General features: G+C 34.9%; 1 long non-coding RNA gene across 1 annotated transcript in view; it reads left to right on the top strand.

Annotated features, from left to right (window-relative positions):
• LOC139355654 (uncharacterized) overlaps positions 1-20,492 on the top strand; it is a 90,665-nt gene extending 70,173 nt beyond the window's left edge. The window contains exons 3-4 of the long non-coding RNA XR_011606469.1: positions 16,093-16,215; positions 20,255-20,492. This is a non-coding gene — a long non-coding RNA (uncharacterized lncRNA). The remainder of the gene's footprint in view (positions 1-16,092; positions 16,216-20,254) is intronic.
• Positions 20,493-21,216: the final 724 nt, after the last annotated feature.

Genomic DNA, 21,216 nt, shown 5'->3' with positions numbered 1-21,216 from the left:
AGAAATTCAAATAAGAACATGTTTTACTTTAAAATTAAGTGCAGCATATCTCTTCCTGCAATGAGTTTGCCAAAATCAAAGTTAATGGAACAGTTTCCTGCAAAACTGCCCTCACTTTAGACATCATCAACAAGTTCAGTGGTCCCAAGATAACTCTGACTTCAAACCACTGACTACAAATGTGAGAGTTCCTACAATCGTGGTAAGGTTCTATAATTTGCTAGAAAGTTACACATAACTCACTCCAAGTACTTTATTCACTATTGCAATTGTGCTATGGCTAAAAGATAAAAAGGAGAACCAACTAAAAAAAGAGAGAGAGAGAGAGATGCATAAGGCAAAACATGGAAGGATTCCAGGCGTGGAACTTGCAGCATCTTCAGGAAACAGTTTTCTCCTGATGCTAATAACTAGCTGTGGAACCTCAACTGAAGTCATAGGTGTTCGGAGTTATTATTAGGTTGTATATTATAGGCAATATTGATTGAACCATTGCCCATATGATGCAGTCTTCAGCTAGAGGTCAGGCTAATATCAGGTGGCTCAAAGCCTGAGCTCTCTAATTATGGGATTGGTCTTTGTGGCATGATTGGCATATGTCCTGAAGTCATGTGATTAGTATAAACTATCTAGGGTTTCATCATAAACACCTAATTAGCATAATGAGGACCCTATCATCAATAACAAAGGCACTGTTATTAGGAAATTCCAAAAATGTATATACATCTGAAGTGTATCTACATATACATCAATCAATATCTCTCTCAAAATCAATCAGTCTCTCTGTCTCACATATATACACACATAAGAGAAAGAGAGAGAGAGAGATTGATTTTAAGAAATTGGCTATGTGATTGTGGATGCTTGGCAAGTCCAATATCTGTACAGTAGTCTAGTAGGATGGAGACCCAGAAAGGAGACGCATTTCAAAGGTAATCAGCTGGAAGAAATCCCTTTTCTTTCAGGGAGGTCCATTTTTTTCCTAGGCTGTCAACTGATCAGATGAGACTACCTATGGAAGGTAAACTATTTTATTCAAAGTCTACCCATTTAAATGGTAACTCATTTCATAAAACACAAAACTATCTAGAATAATGTTTGACCAAATATCTGGAAACTCTGACCCAGTCAAGTTGACAAATAAAATTACCCATAACAAGAGGCAAACTCTCAAGAACCAGAAATGGATGCTTTATTATACACTTCCTACCTTGATTGATATAAATGACATAGTGCTCAATTTTTTTTCTCCTGAAATGATGCTTTATTTCCCCATAATTTATTCCCCTCGTGGGGTTCAACACATATCCAAGAAAGTAAAGCTGAACAACACCTATTAATGGAGTTCAATTCAGAAAAACAGGAACAGAGAAACATTTGACAGTGACTGTGAGAGCTCCAACAAATAGCTGCTCTTTCTCATCTTAAATTCCTGACCCAGAGTTTCAAAGATTGTAATATGTTGGAACAGAATAATTGACAACTTCACATATAGGCTGAGGAGAAACAGCAGGACCCTGGCATGGTTATAGAAAAGAGATGGCTTTAGGGGAGAAAGCTGAAAAACAGAATTCAGTGTTAGAGTTTCTTTTCTCAAAAAGAAGTGAGCTTCAAGAGATGGTACCAGAGTTTATATGAAAATATCCATGACTTCTGACAAGCTATGGATATGCTGAACATCTAGAGGGACCAGTTCTCTGCAGACTCTGAATGTCATCTACATAATGTTGTTTGGTAATAGATCATGTATCTTTTCTCTTTAATAACTAATAGTTTAATACTACATTTGCATTTCTTTATGTACTTTGTTATTTACATTTTGTAAAGACTGGCCTTAGAGTGAATGAAAATTAACCACTGAGTCAAAGTGCTAAATTGTCTGGTCTATGGACAGATGTTCTTTGTATGTGCAGAGCAAGACATAGATATGTTTCTAAATTTTGTTATCTTTCTATTTTAATGGATTATCTGTGATTAGAAGTCATTTGAAGAAAAATTAGATTCATGGCATTATCAAACTACTTGTTATCCTTTACTTGTCTATTTAAATAATAGACATTTTATCACATGCTTTTATACTTGGAAAATATTTATGCATTAAACAAAGTAGAAGATTGTCTATTTAGCTCATTTTATTAAGTCAGTAAGTTTGTCAAATACTGTATTTCAGGGGTCCCCAGCCCCTAGGCCACAGACCAGTACTGTTTCGTAGCCTGTTAGGAACTGGGTCACACAGAAGAAGGCAAGTAGCCAGCACACAAACAAAGCTTCATCTGTATTTAAAGCCACACCCCATGACAACCATTACCACCTGAGCTCAGCCTCCTATCAGATCAGCTGTGGCATTAGATTCTCATAGGCCTGTGAATCCTATTGTGGACTGCACATGTGAGCGATCTAGGTTGCACACTCTTTATGAAAATCTAATGCCTGATGATGTGAAGTGGAACTGAGGAGGTAATGCTAGCACTGGGGAGAGACTACAAATACAGATTAACATTAGCAGAGATGTTTGAATGCACAGAGAACATACAAATCAAATGTTTGCAGATTCATATCAAAACCCTATCAGTGAGTGGCAAGTGACAATTAAACTGCATCTGCTGGCTGGCTTTATAGTGGTATGTGAGTTGACGTACTTCAATTGTACAGCTGCATCTGGTGGCAGGCTTTAAGTCAGGATCTGACACTTATTCTAGTCCATGCATGGGCTGCCCATTATTTTATTTACCACTTCTGTTCATGCCTCTTTCCTTTACTGTGCACTTGTCTCAGCCACAGTTTGGGTAAGCCCACAAGCTAACGCTAGCCAAAATGAGTAAAAAGTAAATGTCACTGGAGTTTCTTTGAAAAGAGGAAAAGATGCAATGATGAGACAGCAGAAAATTCTACCACTGACAACAAAAATACAGCTGAATTTAAAAGAAAATACCAAGAGTCCTACTTAAATTGTGGATTCATTTCAAAAGGTGATTCATATTCTGTAAATCTGCTTTGTATATGTGATGACCAGCTATTTAATGAAACCATTAAACTGTCAAAACTGCTTCATCACATGGAAACCAAGAACCCTGTATTAAAAGACAAGCCTTAGGAGTTTTTCAAAAGATTAAAAAAAAAAAATGTTGTGAACATGAAGAACAGAAGCAATAAAGGCCACCACTTCATCAAATGTGTCTGTACCGAGAGCATCATTTTTAGGGGCTAACTGTACTGCTAAAGCTAAGAAGCTCTTTACCATTGCAAAGAGCTAATCCTGCTTGCTGCTAAGGACATTTGTTGTGAACTTTTAGGAGAGGCTGCAGTTCAAAAGGTGGCACATGTTTCTCTTTTGGCTAGCATTATAACTAGACAAACTGATGAAATAGCAGAGGATATATAGGCACAATTGTTAGATAGGGTTAATGAGTCACTGTGGTATGCTATCCAGGTTGACGAGTCTACCGATGTTGACAAGAAGGCAACAATGCTTGTTTTTGTACGTTATATTTTTCAGGAGGATGTTCATGAGGCTGTGTTATGTACACTTTTGCTGGCAACTAAAAACACAACTGCAGAACTATTCAAGTCTTTAAATGATTACATATCTGGAAAACTGAATTAGTCATTTTGTGTCAGTATATGCATGCACAGAGTGGCTGCCATGACTGCATGGCTTTCTGGTTTCACTATTGGAGTCAAAGAGGTTGCATCTAAATATGAGTCTACACATGGTGTCATCCATAAAGAAATACTGGCTAGCCCAAAAATGTTACCTGAACTTAACAGTGGTTTGCAGGATATGATTAAAATTATCAACCACATGAAAGTACATGCCTTTAACTCATGTCTGTTCACAGCACAGCTCTGTGAGGAGACGGATGCAGAGCACACACGTCTTCAACACGTAAGTGATGTGGCCTTCTAAAGGTAGATCACTGGCCAGAGTTTTTGGGATGTGAGAGTCACTCCAGAGATTTCCTTTAGAAGAACAGTTACCACTAACAGCACATTTCAGTGATCCAAAATGGGTTGCAAACTTGCTTATTTGTGTGACACATTTAACTGGCTCAGTGAACTCAATCTATCACTTCAGAGGAGACTGATAGCTGTGTTCAAGCCACCAGATAAAATGGCTGCATTCAATGCCAAACTGGAATTGTGAGGACAACAAGTGAACATTGGGATTTCTGATGTTTCAAGCACTAGCAGAGATTTTGAAAGAGAATGAGCCAGGGCTTTCTTCCTCCTAGGTGGTGCATGATCACCTATCTCAGCTTTCATAAGAGTTTGAGCATTACTTCCCAACTACACTACTTCCCTGAACTGGGAAGGAATGGATCCGTGACCCATCTGTGAATCAGCCAGTTGAGTTGACTCACCCCATGCTAGAAGAGAATCAACTGCTTGAGATCACAAAAGATGGTGCCCTTAAAAGTATGTTTGAGAAGACATCAAATCTCCATACGTTCTGGATTAAAGGCAAGGCAGAATATCTTGAGATTGCCATAAAAGCACTGAAAAGCATGCTTCCATTTCCAACATCCTATCTTTGCGAAGCAGACTTTCCTGCAGTGACAGCAACCAAAATGAGATTGCAGAGTAAACTGAACATAAGCAACACACTTCGGGGTCACTGGCTCCCATCACCCCAGATGGAACCAACTAGCCACAAAACAAACAACAACAACAACAAAACAACAACAACAAAAAATAATCTCAGGGCTCCCACTGATTCAACATTACCATGAGTTGTATAATTCCTTCTTTATATTTTACAATATAATAATAATAGATATAAAGTACACAATAAATGTAATGCACTTGAATCATCCCAAACCCATCCCTCCTTGCCTTCTGTGGAAAAACTGTCTTCCACAAACCGGTCCTTGGTGCCAAAAAGTTTAGGGATCACAGCTTTATACAATTTCCAGTATCATTTAAGAGATAAAATAAATTAAACAATTTAGCGACCATATTACCAAAGCAGTCAAAGAAGACGTGCTCAAGAGGAATGTTTGTGTACAAATTGTGTGGGTTTGGAACAAATATGTTTAAAGTGCTTTGAAAATCTAGATGGTTTCACATTTTACTACCTTTTTTCACTACTTAACCTTTTTTCCACATGTGTATTTTCTAAGGGTCCAGTCACATGCATAAAAAACAGAATTTAACCTTAATTTGGCCAGCAGAGTTAACCAGAATGGTAGGTTAGTTAGAAAAAGTATCTAAGAACAATGTGTGACAGGTCTGATTTCATTTACAGACTTGACTTGAATATCTTTATGAATAATCTGTTGAAAGCTACTGTAGACCTCTTATAGCATACAGAGGTAACTCACTTAAGAACTACAATTCCAAGACTATCTTGCAAGTTTGGGGACATAATTTAGATTCATCCTTTCAAGATTTTGATTCAGAACCAAATTACATTGAGACAGAGAGAGAGAGTACAAAACATCCATTGCAGAAAAATTACAAAAACCAACCTTCATGATTATGAAATGACTATGGTACTTAGTCTCTGCTGCTTGATTCTGAAGCTTGTGTAGTTGGTGATAGTAGAAATTCTGGCAGTTGTAGTGGGGTTATGCATTCAGGAGAGGCCCATGTCCTTTCTCATGTTTTAGCCCCAACCTGAACCCAGATAAAGGGTGGAGAGAGAAGTAATAGAAAAAGAAAAAAATAGATATATTAATAAATGATTAATATCTTTCTTATTAATCATTAATTTAAATTAACTACATATACACACACACAAAAAATGGAGAAATTTGTATATTGAAGAAAATAAACATCTCCACAGTTTCCATAGAACAAATCTGTACACCACAAAAAATAACAAAATACCACATAACATAGTAATTTTTTCCTTTGTTTTTCAGTGTAGTCTACTTTCATAAACAATTTCATTATTTTCTGCTACGCGAAATAAGCAGGTGATTTTGTCTATTTCCTATTTAAATATAAAGATATTATTATGTTAATTTGCATACAAAAAAGCCAACAAACATCTGGAATGAGTATGACTTTGATAAGCAAATGGTAAATTATTATTTCCAAAATTAAAATTGATTCAGCATGTACCTAGTCAGGGAAAGTACCTTTTTTCTTTTCTTTTTTTATTTTACTTTTAAAAACATCTCTTCTCTACTAAAAAGAATCATAATGCTTTCTAAAAATTAGTTCTGTGATAAAAAGTTCTCAGTTTTCCAAAGGAAAATTAATATGTATTATGTTTATCTTTAATGCAGTTATTGATTTAATTGTAAGCAAAATAATAGGTTAGATAAATAGAATATTGGGAAACAAAATTAAAATTTGACATGATCTCAGCAAGTAAAATTTGGCTTATTTATTACTTACTTATTAGTAAAATTGACTCAAAAACAAAAATTAGAGCTTAAGTGAAACAAGCAAATATACTCTTTACTATGGCAAAAGGCATAATATAAATAACAAAATTTAAATGTTATCAAACTACTGCAAAATACTATTTAAATGACATTGTATTAATATGCATAGGAAATAGTTATAAGACATGTTCTCTTTACTTAAAGATTTCACAATTTTAGCTTAGGTATATGAGCACTTGAAAGCAAGTGTAATAATTAAAGCAGTAAATAAAAATAAAGGATTCAGAAAGAAACAGTGCATGAGTAGTTTATTGTCTGTTATAAAAGTAAAATCTCTAGGGCAGACAAGGACATTTATGATCTGGCCACTATATCTTGGTTCTTCTCTCTACCACTCTCCACGTACTGTACAATGTGTTCTAATTTGTGTGTGATTCCTTAAGTAGATCAGAACTTACGTTCGTAGTACCGGTGTTTTCTGCTTAGAATAAACTCCATCCCTTTCAGTCTCCTGACATTGTCTTTAAGACTCAGCTGTGTCTAAAATCCCTTTGGAGTCCTTTCCTTCAAAAACTTTAGAAAACTTTAATCTTTCCCTGATTTCTAGCTCCAGATGAGATACCTGTTCCCTGATTTTTTCATGGTTAGGAGTTACAGGTATCTTCTACTCGCCTGTTGGCTAGCGATTTTTCAATCATAGTATTTTGCATGACATTAAAATCTTTGGCTTACATTTATTAGATGTGTTTAAAAATTTGATACATGAAATCACGTTTTATTTTCAAATTATCTCTTTCCCCACCTCCATTTCCATGAAGAGGCAGGCCTTCCTGTCCTAAGTTGCCCCAGAATGGCTTATGATTCTTCCCTAAAGATAAAGCTGGCCGAATGTACTTTTCTTCTTGGTATTTTGTTCTGTTTTTCTAAAACCTATCTTTTTTAAAACTGGGATTCTTGTAGAATGAAGGGAGAGAGGCGTGGAGGAGATCCAAGGAGGACAAATATGATTAGAAGCAGCAGCCCGCTTGGGAAGTAGCAACACCAATGAGAAAGTGACTGAGGCACACATAGGGAGAATGAATCTCAGGTCTAGCACCTCCTAGCGTGAGTGAATCTCACCCTAGGCCATGGGCCCTTATAAACATGTCCAATTGACCCTGCTCCTAGCATGGCCTGTAGCAGCAGATCCTGTGGACAAGGGAGCATCATGGGAGCTAACATAATGGGTATCTCATCTGGAGCCAAAATAGTCCCATAACCAGTGAGACCTCCCCTGTCTATCATCTCCTTTGACTGACATTGTACATAGAAAGGCATGGAAAAATGTGATTGAGATTGAAACTCCAGTCGCCTCTGTCTGCTAAGATTCTAATTTTAGTTGATTTACATATGTATACAATATTTAAAAACCTATATCTATGCCAAATAATTGAACTCATTAATAGTTTACCTTGCTTTAGAAATTACTGAAATTGGCCAATCACAGTGGCTCGTTCCTCTAATCCCAGCACTTTGGGAGGCTGAGGCAGGCAGATTGCCTGAGCTCAGGAGTTTGAGACCAGCCTGGGCAACATGCTGAAACCCTATATCTACTAAAATACAAAAAAGTTAGCCAGGCATGGTGGCGTGTGCCTGCAGTCCCAGCTACTCGGGGTGCTGAGGCAGGAGAATTTCTTGAACCCGGGAGGCAGAAGTTGCAGTGCCCTGAGGTCGTGCCACTGCACTCCAGCCTGGGTGACACAGCGAGACTCTGTCTCAAAAAAAAAAAAAAAAAAAAAAGAAGAAGAAGAAGAAAAGAAAAAAAGTATTGAAACTGCTTATTAATTTATTTGACTTTTTTGGTCGTGAAATCTTGGAAGGCAGGCGTCCTGTTTTCTTTTTATCTTCTGTAATCATCATAATGCCTGACTCATAGCAGATACTGTATCAAATGAACATATACAAGACAGAATATGTCTCATGTATGTTATACAATAATTATTCACCCTGGATTTCAAAACCCTTATTGAAAGACTAAATAACTTGAAATTCCTGTAAAACTACAAAAGAAGAACATTTCTCGGAGTTCAGAGAATGCCAAAAGCTCGTTCATCTTTTGGCCTAGAGCTATGTGGGAAAAGAAAGAAAGCCCACTTCTTGGGCACACGTAATCAGGAGCCAAGGTAGCTTTGATTAGATTGCCCACAACGTTGCATAAGACAAATATCCATGCCTTAGTAAACATGCTGCATTGTATATATTTTCCTGAGAGCCATTGGCTATAAGAGAAATACATATGATTGCTCTTGCAGGTGTTGACTATGACACTAAAATAGAGAAGCCAACTGACCCAGAGATGAGCTAAGTCAATTGCAGAAAAGAAAACTAATACACAAATAACAATAATACAACAATAAAGTGATGACAGAAATGTGTGAGCTCATTGCAACATCTGGGGATTATTTTCCTCACCTGAGTTGATGAAATGAAGTTCATATTCCATTTGGATAGCATGAGATCTTGCCAGATAAGTATTTGAGACAGCCTTTCTCCTGAGATGGTGGGCAGGTTTTCGTGGCACTGGATCCAATTTTTGTTCTGAGGATTTGGTTAATCTTAACATTCTAACTAATGCATCTTTTAATAAATTAATGCCTTTGTAAAAAAAAAAAAAGGTTTGTTTTATATCTTGTTCTTTCATTTATCTTCTGAACTGTAACTTTTTAATATATTTCACTCATGTTCACAAAATGTTTAGATGGTATGTGTGTATGTGTCTAAATATTAATAACAGCTACATAGAAACACTTCAGAAGAGGATATTATGATGTTTATTTTAAATGATTCCAGAAATAACTTGTGTATATTTTTAAATATTCTAATTGATAAAAGTTTTGTCTGAAAATACGTATTTTAAAATTAAATACCACTTCATAGAATTCATTTCAAGATTTGGAAGTAAATATTTAATTTGTATAACATTTTTGAAATATTTTACATAATAAAATTAGTAAATGAAGGTCTTCAATCTACATGAAGATTGTTCAAAATTATTTTTTAAAGCTAAATCAAATAACCTAAAGATTTTTTACATATTTAGAAAATGTTGGACAAATAGTATCTAGAGTACAATAATAGTCAAGAAGAATACCATTCTTAATGAAAAGAAAGACTTAAGAGCTCATAGTTATGTATATTTTACCTACTTTAAACTCAAATCACAAATGAAATGCAACTAACTTAATGCAGTTAGGAATAAAATCTTTAGGCTTGCAACTAAACTAAAGTTAAACTTAACTGCTTCACACAGATAAATTGGATGGCTGAAGAAAATCATATTATACAAAATTAATGAGCATCAAAAAGCAGGGTCTATTTTTTTTTTAATGACGTCAGGAGACACTTTTCTTTCCTCAGAAAACAGCAATTTAAGACCCAAAATAAGATAATACCAGCAGAGGGACAGTGTGGGTGTCCAGGCCACAGACTTTCATTTAGATAACAAGGTTTTGGACAATTAAATTCTCTCTGGGTTATACAAGACTGTAAGTTAAAATAATGTTATGCTGAATGTAAAGAAATTTGAGGTCCAAAGCCATTCTACCTTTCCTAAATTTTTTATGAAGTTTAAGCATCTATAAAGAATTATTTCCTTTGAATGTTATTAGAGTAACATCCAATTCTCTTATATTAGAATACAAAAATATGCTGTAGATAAGGTCCTTCAACTGAAACCAAAGGATCTAACTCACAGTCTCAAACAGGTATATCACAATCGTAATATGGCAAAACACCATGTCCAAAACTTTGAATGTCAGCATGGTATAGCTTTTTTATGAGGACAAGATGGGTTACAAGCCCAAGCTTTTTAAAGTTTGAAGATGTTTGATGTAGGAGAACTGTATTTTCCAATATCTGCTCACCTTCTCTACACTCAGATATGTCTTGAAGTCTATTTTGAGAAATTTAGTAGCCACAAGCCATCCACTCTTAGTCTTTTGAAAATGAAGATAAATTCCAGTCTTGAAAACAGGATTACAATGAAACACTTCATTTTTATTTCTTGTAGAATTGAAAAAAAAAACTTTGTATAAACTGAAACATTAGACTGGTTCTAAATATCTAATTTTCATAAAATTTTTGTTAGATTATTTTGTGAAAATAAGCATAAATTAAACTATCTATTCATTTTTAAGTATTCATTAATTCAATCTTTACTTAGCCTTTTTATGTGCCAAATACTCTTAATTAGACATTCATAAGGCAAAACTCCCTTCAAAAAGGAATTGAAGCCTGACGGAAAGCACGCGCACTATAACACAAACACATGTGCTTTGTCTATTTGTGTGTATCTATTCACCACATATTTTGACACTTTGTAAGAAAAGTATGAGCACAGAAAGAGTAGCAGACTATCTTTAAACTAAGAGAGGCTGGCACTATCTTCTCACACTTGGCTGTAAATGTTCAAGATTTTTAGACTACCTTATTGGGAGAATCATTGACTACAGAGCAGGAATTTACTGCTTCTATAAATTTATTATAGCTATTTTACCACTAAACTGAACTTACCAGTCACTCCCAAAATTGTTGTTACTGTCTACTAGGCCCCTACATAAAATGATTTTCAAATCTTCACTTTCCCAAGTCTTTTGAGAACCAGCATCCATGAACTGTTTAACAAATTACAAATTATCTGGACAAGACCATATTTAAAACTACATTACATTTAAGATAATTTGCTCAGGCTGGTCATTGACATGCTTTAACCTTTCAAAAGAAGGTGATTTTTAGCATATTTAAAAATGTCTGGCATCATTTGGAGATTAAAAACCCTTCAAATAGAAATGTTTACATTTCCTTGAATTAGCAATTTTATCTTAGCATATATTTTAATTTTTATGCAAGGCAATAAATAAAATCCTTCTTTATCAACTGAATTCAGAGCCAATTAAGAGTCAGATTCAGGGGTCATCCTCATGGACATAAACATGTTAATCTTATTACTGAAATTCACTAAGTAATTTATCAATCAGCTTATGTTAAGTACATTATGCTACAGTAACAAAAGACATTTAAATTTTAGTAGCTTACAACAAGAAAGGTTTATTTCTAGATCATATTACATGTCTTTATTTCTTGATCATATTATACGTCTATTGTGGTTTGGCTAGAGCACTGCTCCATGTCTTCTTCAATTTTGGGTCTAGGTTATAGAGGCAGTCATATTGGAGCCCCTACACCCATCTCATGGTAGAGAAAAAAAATAATAATGGCAGAATCACACTATGATTCTTAAGATTTCTACTCAGAAATGGTTCATATCACATCACACACATTTCATTATTAAAAGCACTCTCAGACACAATATTACTAACTTTGGAGACCAGATAATTATTTGTGGTGGGGTTGGAAGAGCTATCTTGTGCATTATTATTTAGCAGCATCTTTGTTTTTTACCCACTAGATGCCAGTAACAGCCCCACAGTTGTAACAAACAAAAATGTCTGCAACATTACCATATGTTCCCTGGGGGACGAAGTGGTCCCAGGCTGAGAATTATATGTCTAAAGCCAATCACTTGGCTTAGGCTGGGGAACAGTGGTATAATCTTACACGATGGAGATGTACTGTAGAGAAGAACCTGCTATGGAGTGTTCCATAAACTAAAAGCCTGATGAGAGAGCAATGCATATTTTTACAGCAATACAATCTACAAGTACACAGAGAACACACACACACACACACAGAATTAGCAAATATTTGAACTTTCTGTGCGCATGATGGATCAAAAGAAAGATTAAAATTAAGTCATTCTGTTTGTGATGTCTGTCATGTGCCCCAACCATTTGCTGATGATCTGAAGATCACTGAAGGGAAGGTTATGTTATTCTTCACAGAATGGTATATTTTAAAAATAGTCATAAAGTGGTAAAATTGATTTGAATGCTACTCTGAACCTCAAAAAAAATCCAAATGTTCATGACATATACTATACAAGGTTTTACAATGAGACTCAATGATAAAATACAGATGCTACAAAAATAAAATCCCAACCATGAGGAGATGTCCTCAATTTCAATATCTACCATTAGCACTGGTAGGGAGAAATTAATTATGGATCAAGTATTAAAGTACAAAGGGACTTTAGATGCCTTTATGCCCTTGAGGTAAGTTAAAAAATTATTGATTAAATAAAATCCAAACTTAAATAATATTTTAACATGAGTTAAAAAATTTAAAAAAATTATTACGAAAGTATTAAAGGACAAAACCATCTCTTTCATTAAAAAAAAAAAAACTGCACTCATTTTAATCCTGAAGCATGCTGAACACCTAGTTCAAGGATTATAGCTCACATAGTATATCTGGAAAGTATTTAAGTCTCTTCAAGATCTTTATTTATCCATAAGTGTTCACTGTGTCTATCAAAAAGCCAGGCAAGCAAATAAGAAAGGATAGGCTTATCCTGATTTAGTATTATTAGTTCTTGTGTTAAAACTATTCCTGAAAAAACTATATTTGAATAACCCAGGGCCTTGCATTGGCAACTACCCTGGCAGCCTTTTCTTTTTGTTTTTTTAGTCAGAATCTTGCTCTGTATTCTAGACTGGAGTACAGCCACTGCTGAAGGAAACTTTCCACCAGCAGAAGGATCTGGAGCTCAAGGCCTGCCATCCAAATTATTTGGTCCCACAGGATGTTCCCTTGATGTGGTGTGCTCCCCCTTCCCCCAGGAGTGGGAGTCCCTGGGTGTCAGTGTATAATTATTAAAAATTACTTTTATTCTACCTGCTTAAACTCTGTGACATTCTATAAGGTCTTCTTATGGACTGAATGAGTTCCACCAAAATTCATATGTTGAAATCTTAACCCTAAATGTGATGGTATTAGGAGGCTAAGTCTTTAGCAGATAATTACATCATGAGGATGGAATCCAAATTGGAAGAGAAGAAGTGAAACTATCACTGTGTACAAATGATATGATTGAATACCTAGAAAACCCTAAAGACTCATCCAAAAAGCTCCTAGATCTGATAAAGAATTCAGTAAAGACTTGGGTTACAAAATCAATGTACACAAATCAGTAGAATTGCTATACAGCATCCACGACCAAGCTAAGAATCAAATCAAGAACTCAATCTCTTTACAACAGCTATAAATAAAACCACACACACACACACACACACACACACACACACACACACACACACACCCCAATAACAAAAGCACCTAGACATATACTTAACTAAGGAAGTGATAGATCTCTACAAGGAGAACTACAAAACAGGCTGAAATAAATCATGGCAGACACAAATGGAAACACTCATGGATTGAAAGAATCACTATTGTGAAAATGATCATACTGCCCAAAGAAACATAAAAATTCAATGCAATTTCCATTCAAATACCAACATCATTTGTCAGAGAATTAGTAAAAACAATCCTAAAATTCATATGAAACCAAAAAGAGTCTGAATAGCCAAAGAAAACCTAAGCAAAAAGAACAAATCTGGGCATCACATTACCAGACCTCAAATTATACTATAAGGTTATAGTTGCCAAAACAACATGGTAGTGGTATAAAAGTTGGCACATAGTTCAATGGAAGATTACAGAGAACCCAGTAATAAAGCCAATTATGTGCAGCCAACTGTTCTTTGACAAAGCATACAGCAACATGAATTGTAGAATGCACACCCTATTTAATAAATGGTGCTGGGGAAACTGTCAAGCCACATGTAGCAGAATGAAACTGGATCTCTAATTCTCACCATATAAAAAATCAACTCTAGATATATTAAAGACATAAATCTAAGACGTGAAATCATAAAAATTCTAGAGGACAATATTGGAAAAACTCTTCTAGACATCAGCCTAGGCACAGAATTCATAAGTAAGACCCCAAAAGCAAATGCAACAAAATAAAAATAAATGAGACCTAATTAAACTAAAAAGCTTCTGCATAGCGAAAGAAATACAGACAACCCATGGAATGGGAGAAAATATCTGCAAACTATGCAAATGAAAAAGGACTAGTATCCAGAATCTATAAGGAACTGGAACAAATCACCAATTTAAAAAAAACAAATTCTCTTATTAGAAAGTATGCAAAGGACATTAATAGACATTTCTCAAAAGAAGATTTATGGCCTGCAAACATATGAAAAAATGCTCAACATCACTAATCATCAAGGAAATGCAAACTAAACCACAATGAGATATTACCTTACTCTTGCAAGAATGACAATTTTATTATTAAAAAGTCACAAAACAATAGATATTGATGTGGATGTGGGGAAAAGGGAACACTTATACACTGCAGATGGCAATGAAAATTAGTACAACCTCTATGGGAAACAGCATGGAGATTCCTTAAAGAACTAAAAGTAGAGCTACCATTTGATCCGGCAATCCCACTACGGGGTATCTAAAACCCCATAAAAAAGAAGTAATTATATGAAAGGATACTTGCACACATATGTTTATAGCAGCAGAATTCATAATTGCAAAGATATGAAACTAACCTAAGTGCCTGTGAACCAATGAGCAGATAAGGAACATATGATAAATATACACCATGGAATACTACTCAGCCATTGAAAGGAACAAAATAATGTCAGCAGCAACATGGATGGAGCTGGAGGCCATTATTCTAAGTGAAGTAATACAGGAGTGGAAATGCAAACACTGTATGTTCTCACTTATAAGTGGAAGCTAAGCTATGATTATGTAAAGACACAGATAGTGAATGATATAATAGACTTTAGAGACTCAGAAGGTGGAGGGTGGGAGGAGATGAGGAACGGAGAACTATCTATTGGGTGCAATATGTACTACTTCGGTGATGGGTGGACTAAAATCAAAGCATTCACCACTATATAATTCATCTATGTAACAAAAAAACCACTTATACACAAAAAACTATTTAAATTTGTAAAAATAAACAAATAAAATGATTATATACTGACAAAATCTAGGTTTGAATATATGGCTATAGATTTAATTAGATAATTGATTATTTATATTATACTCCTGAATAATTAGATCCATCTAAACACAGAAATTAATAGAATGCAAAGGCTCTGTGATGGAAATCTGTCCTACTAAATCTAATAAATGACCAAGAAAGAATGAGAATAGATCCTTTGTGCAAGTTGGCAGAAATAAAGGGAATGAAGGAAGGTAGGGCTGAGCTAAGTGTAATCAGTGTCTCCTTATAACCACACTCTCAGTTAAGCCAATCTTCCCTTAATAGTGAGAAACAACTGTGGAACGTGAAAGATACCAACAGTACCACTTAGAAAAACTCACCCACATAGAAAAATAGAACCAGAAAATAAAAGCTCCCCTCACCAATATGACAAGTACTTTATTGAATGTTCTACTGAAATGTTTCAGTGATGAGTACTAATATAATAAAAACATACGGCTTGGAATAAAATTCAATCTTTAGAGAATAAGAAAAAGAAACTTCTTTTAAAATACACATGATTCTCTATTATATATGGAATTAGATTAAATCGTAACGCTTCCTGAGTGAGTTGTCCTTAGCATCAAAAATGATCAAGGTTGACAAAAGTAATTGTGTGGTTCTTTTTAATTATATATTGCTCTTTAGATACAAATATATTAGTAATGGTTTGATATTGTATTTAGAAAATAAAACACAAATAAATTTACAATATATCTGAATAACTTCATGTCTCAGTCCCAGCTGCTATAACATAGTACCTTAGACTAGGTGGCTTGAACAACAAACATTTATTTCTTGCAGTTCTTGAATCTGGACGTCTGAGATCAGGGTGCCAGCATTGTCGAGGTCACAGACTGCAGACCTCCTCATAACTTCAAATGGAGGAAAGAGGACAAGAGAGCTCCTGTGGTCCCTTTTATCAAGGTAATAATCCTGTTCATGAGGGCTACGCTCTCATGACTTAATTATCACCTACATTCCCCACCTGTTACCATCTTGTTAAGGGGTAGAATTTCAACCTATGAATTTTGGGGGGACACAAACATTCAGTTCATAACACATTACAACTTTTAAATTTTCACATTAGCTCATGCTAACATTCATTATTCATATCTCAAGTAGATAATACATCTCTTTCTTCTTTCTTATAATATTGAGGAATAAAGTTCCCTTAGAAGATACTGCCCTTCACTTTTTTTATTAGGCAGTGATTTTTATGGGCTACTTACAAAGTGGACAATAATTTTATCTCTTTGAAGTTACAATGTAGTGCCGTGTACATTCAAAGACATCACACTTTCTTATAATGATGATATTAGAATGTAAGTTGTTATTTTAAATGACCACCAATACATTCATTCAACTAGTATTTATTTGACACAACATATATGTGGCATCTTTCTAGGTACGGTAGGCTATTAGGTTTACTGAAATATATGGCTTATGAAGGGAGAAGATAAAGATGATTCAAGAAATGCAACAGAGATTTTAGTGACAGAGTAGTCACTAAAAACAATAATTTTGGTAATAAAAAGAAGTATATTTTTATGAGATAAAGAGTAAGTTTTATTTTAACATTGAGATACTGTATTTTTCATTGTTTCCCTAGATAGGTAGATCAGAATCAGAAATCCATTGTTTAAAAAATACATTTTTCTTTAACAATGCATCTTAAGTTGCTACTCTTATTTCCAAATTATATTTGGGAAGGTTGTGGTTTTACTTACTATATTTTAATATATTTTATTTTAACCTTAAAATCCTACATTTTAAAAATCATAAACATTTTGTTCTATACTGTACATTTTAAAATACCAAAATGGTATTGAAAATGCTTCAGAATTTTAAATAAAATTAAAAATCTTAGTTAACTTTATAAAGTTACCTTGAGATTCTTATTGTCCTGGAATATATTATACAAAAAAATCAATTAGGAAGAATGCTACTCAAAATACATTACAAAATTTTTGTGACTTACATATGCCTTTTTTATTGGACATATTTATAAAATAGAAATTGTTGGGTTATAAGGTATGCATATGTAGTAGATATGCCAAGGAGTTTTACAAGCTTTGTTGAATAAATGTAGTCCACGTGTTCCAGAAAACATTATATTATGTCAGTTTATTTAATTTAGTCTAAAGGTTATCTGTTTTGGGTTTAATATATAGTAAAATTGACTTTGATTTTGGATGTGAATTTCTATAAATTTTAGCACACATTTAGCCACGTATAACCAACCACACTACATCAACTCTATATCCTGACAATTACTGATCTGTTCTCCATCACTATAGTTTTGTCTTTTCAAGAATATCTTATAAATGGGATTCTTATAAATATAAAGTAAATGTTTATTTTCTGGCTATACAACTAGAATAGAACACATAAAGACAAGTATGTTTTATTCCTTACTGGCATGGTACATAGTAGCTTGCCATGGATATTTGTCATACAACTGAATAAATGATGCTTGTTCATTTATTTCAATTAAGTGTTTGTTTCTGTCATTTTTAATGAAAAGGAGCATTTTCACTGCTCTCATTTATTTTTTCTTTCCTCAATTATTCACTCCCTCATTGAGAAACAATTCATTATGTATCTTTCTCAAAATATTAACCTTATTTTCACTTTAAATAGTATACATGGAAACTAATATTTTGTGTATGTTAAGTATATTGATTTACTTGAAAAATAAAAGCACCTAGTATATTCTCAGTATACCTATGATGCCATAAAATGTACAAATATATTGAACTACATGTGTCTATTGAACAGACTAATCAATTATAGCAACAAAAATATAAATACAAAATCCAAGTAATTTTGATCCAGAGAAGTAAATTATTAGTTATATGTAGGTGAAAGTAAACATTTTATTTAAAGAATTAAACTTTCAAAACAAACTTTGGGCTATTGCCAACTTGTTAGTTGGAAATATTGTAGTGTTAGAGAACTTGAAAATCTGCTCAAATGTGTAGAACAGTGCTTCACTTCACTTACTGCAGTCCGCAGAAGTTTAAATGAGGTTAAGATACTTAGTTCAAATCAATATTTTGCTAATCCATATGTGAAAAGGTATATTCAACTGACTCTCTTAGTAATACCAAGTAACTATTAGAATAATTCCATGGGTATGTGTGTTTCTATTTTTATTTTTTTTCTCTGAAAGCGTAGGGCATTGAATCTCTTCATTGCCTTTGTTAAATCTCATATGTAATTGAGACTTTGTTGGAAACTCAGCCAAGTCTTAAAGCTATTTCAAGATAGAACATACATTGTTACATAACTAGAAAGTGCAATAATCTCTCAGGAAACGACAGTAATTTGCATATGGCATGGATCATGACTTAATTTTATGTTTGCTAAATTCCCTATCAAATTATTTTGAGATTTTTCTTTCCAACATAAGAAAAACAATTGAAAAATGGAAAATTAGTGAAACCAGACCTGATGTTGCATTTCAGCAGGGACTTTTGGGTAGAAAGCATGAGACTTCTTCTTTTTTTTTTTTTGCTTCCTCTGCAGTCAGTGCATGAGGGGATGTTATGTCACAGTGTTTCACAAGTCTGCTGATTCTAAGAAAAAGCAAACAAACAAAAAGAATAACAGCAACAAAAATGAGTTGCTTTCCAGTTTTATACTAAAATAACATGACTTCAGCTATTACAAATACTTGAGTCTGAGTTCCAGTGAGTTCACTTAGATATATGAAGATTTTAATTATGAAAGACTAAGGGTTATATTTCCCTCCCTTTCCCCTTTATCATCTAATTGCAGCATTTATTTTTCCCTACTCATCATCGACAGCTTTGTATAACATATCATTTTCTTTGTAAAACATAGTTCTTAATAGGATACTGGATGATACAGTTTTGGATTAGGGAGGAAGAGAAAAAGACAGGGAGAGAAAGAAAAAGGAAATGAGAAATGAAAAAATAGAGAAGTGAGAAGTGAACAGGAGGAGGAAATGGCTGAAGCAATAAATGGATGCTGCAAGAAAGGGAAAGAGAGAGGCACTGGACTTTTAGCTCATGAAACTAGAAGCTACAACAACTCAATCAGACATGTGCAATTTTATTGATAACAAGATAACGTAGGATAAAGAACAAAGATAGACAGCAACCAATAAGAAATGTGATGTTTAAAAGAAATAGGGCTTAAAACAGGACAGGCAGGCAGTATACATAGGCAAGAAAATAAAAAGGTCAAGGAGTATGTTGTAATCAATTGTTAAACACAGGCTAGGAAGAAAATACTCTGTAATACTGGTTCCACCAACAGGGGAATAAAGTCAGTTTGTAGCAAATTGTACAAGATCAACTTTAATATAACATTATATTATCTACATCATTTCCTATGAGATAGTGCTTGATGCAAAATGAACTTAATGGTCAGTCCAGAAACTAAAGTTTCCATAAAAAATGTACTTTATTTTTACATTAAATATATGTATTGGTAATAGGTTCCAGTGACTTATGCATATAGAAAAATATGTATTTATTGAACATGTAAAATATGTTTTATTATTTAGATGTTGTATTAAAGTTTGTACAATACAGTCTAAATTAATGATATTTTCCTTAGCAGTTATAAAAACAAACAGTAATTGTTATACAAAAATTATTTTTCTTAATATCTCAATTTGCAATGTTCATCTATGTGAGTTTGTTAGTAAACTTTCACAGCCTCATTTTTAAAAAAGTGATAATAAAAAGATACTGCATAGAGTTATTATGAGTATTAAAGCATTTTTAAAGCACTTGGGAAAATCTCTGACAAATAAAGAATACACAAATATTAGATATAATTGAATATCTGTCTAAGGAGAGATAAAGAAGGGATTCTTGATATGAGATTCTTGATATGAATTTGTGTCTTTATTTTTGGAAGTAAGCACTGTCTGTATGTTACTGTGTCTGTAATTATGTTTTTCCATGTTACTGAATGCATTCTTCAAAAGGCATTTGCAATGGATACATCCTAGTGATGGTAGCAGCAGCCCATCTGGGGCCGCAGTTCGGAAGACGTTGTCTGCAGCGAGGGAGGCGTGGTGGGACTGTGCCTCTGTGGAGCTGGTGGGGCCGGGAACATGCAGGACTCCCGCCCCTATCAAGTGGCAAGGCAAGAGCCCCTCACTCCAGATGCAACTGCAAGGGTGACTCCAGACCCATATGCCCTATGCTCCTATAGGCTCGGAAGTGCCTGCTCCCACTCCCTGGCCTGTTCCGGCTCGGGCACCCACACCACTGTAAAGCAAAGCCTGGGCGTTGTGGCAACCCAGCCGAATGTGTGTGCTGGAGGAGACACTGACATGTCAGCCTCCACCCCCACACCTCAGTCCCCGTGGGACTTTGGGCACTGACGATCAAGGGACAGAGGCCAAGCGGGGCTGAAGGTGGTGCACTGTAGGCTTGCGGGCAATCATTGGCATGAACAGCCTTCATACCATGGATGACATGTTGATGGAGGCAGGAGGCAGACAAGGTCCTGGGCAGAAAGGGGTGGGTCCTCGGTGAAGCCCCACCTTCAAACCAGGGACAGGGAAGACTGGGGACCAGGCTGCAGGCCGCCAGGAGTGAGAACTTATAGTGCTTCTTCCAGGCCCACCCATGGCCACCATGAACCAATAAGCATGCACTTCCTTCCTTCTGAAGCCATAAAAATCCTGGACTCAGTCAGATTCACACAGATTACCTGCCTACAGATAGGAGCTACCACTGTGGCGCTCCTCTCCGCTACAGATGTCAGGAAGACCTGCCTGCCTAAAGGAGCTATCTACTCCTGATCTCCAGGATGACCTGCCTGCTTATAGGAGCTACCCACTCCAGATCTCCTCTCCACTGAGGGCTGCAGACTTGACAGGACGACTGCCTGCGGGTAGGAGCTACCCACTTCAGGTCTCCTGAGAGTTGTACTGTTGCT

Source organism: Macaca nemestrina, chromosome 8 (genome assembly GCF_043159975.1).
Source record: "Macaca nemestrina isolate mMacNem1 chromosome 8, mMacNem.hap1, whole genome shotgun sequence".
NCBI classification, from domain to species: domain Eukaryota; kingdom Metazoa; phylum Chordata; class Mammalia; order Primates; family Cercopithecidae; genus Macaca; species Macaca nemestrina.
This window is presented reverse-complemented; position numbering and strand designations above follow the sequence as displayed.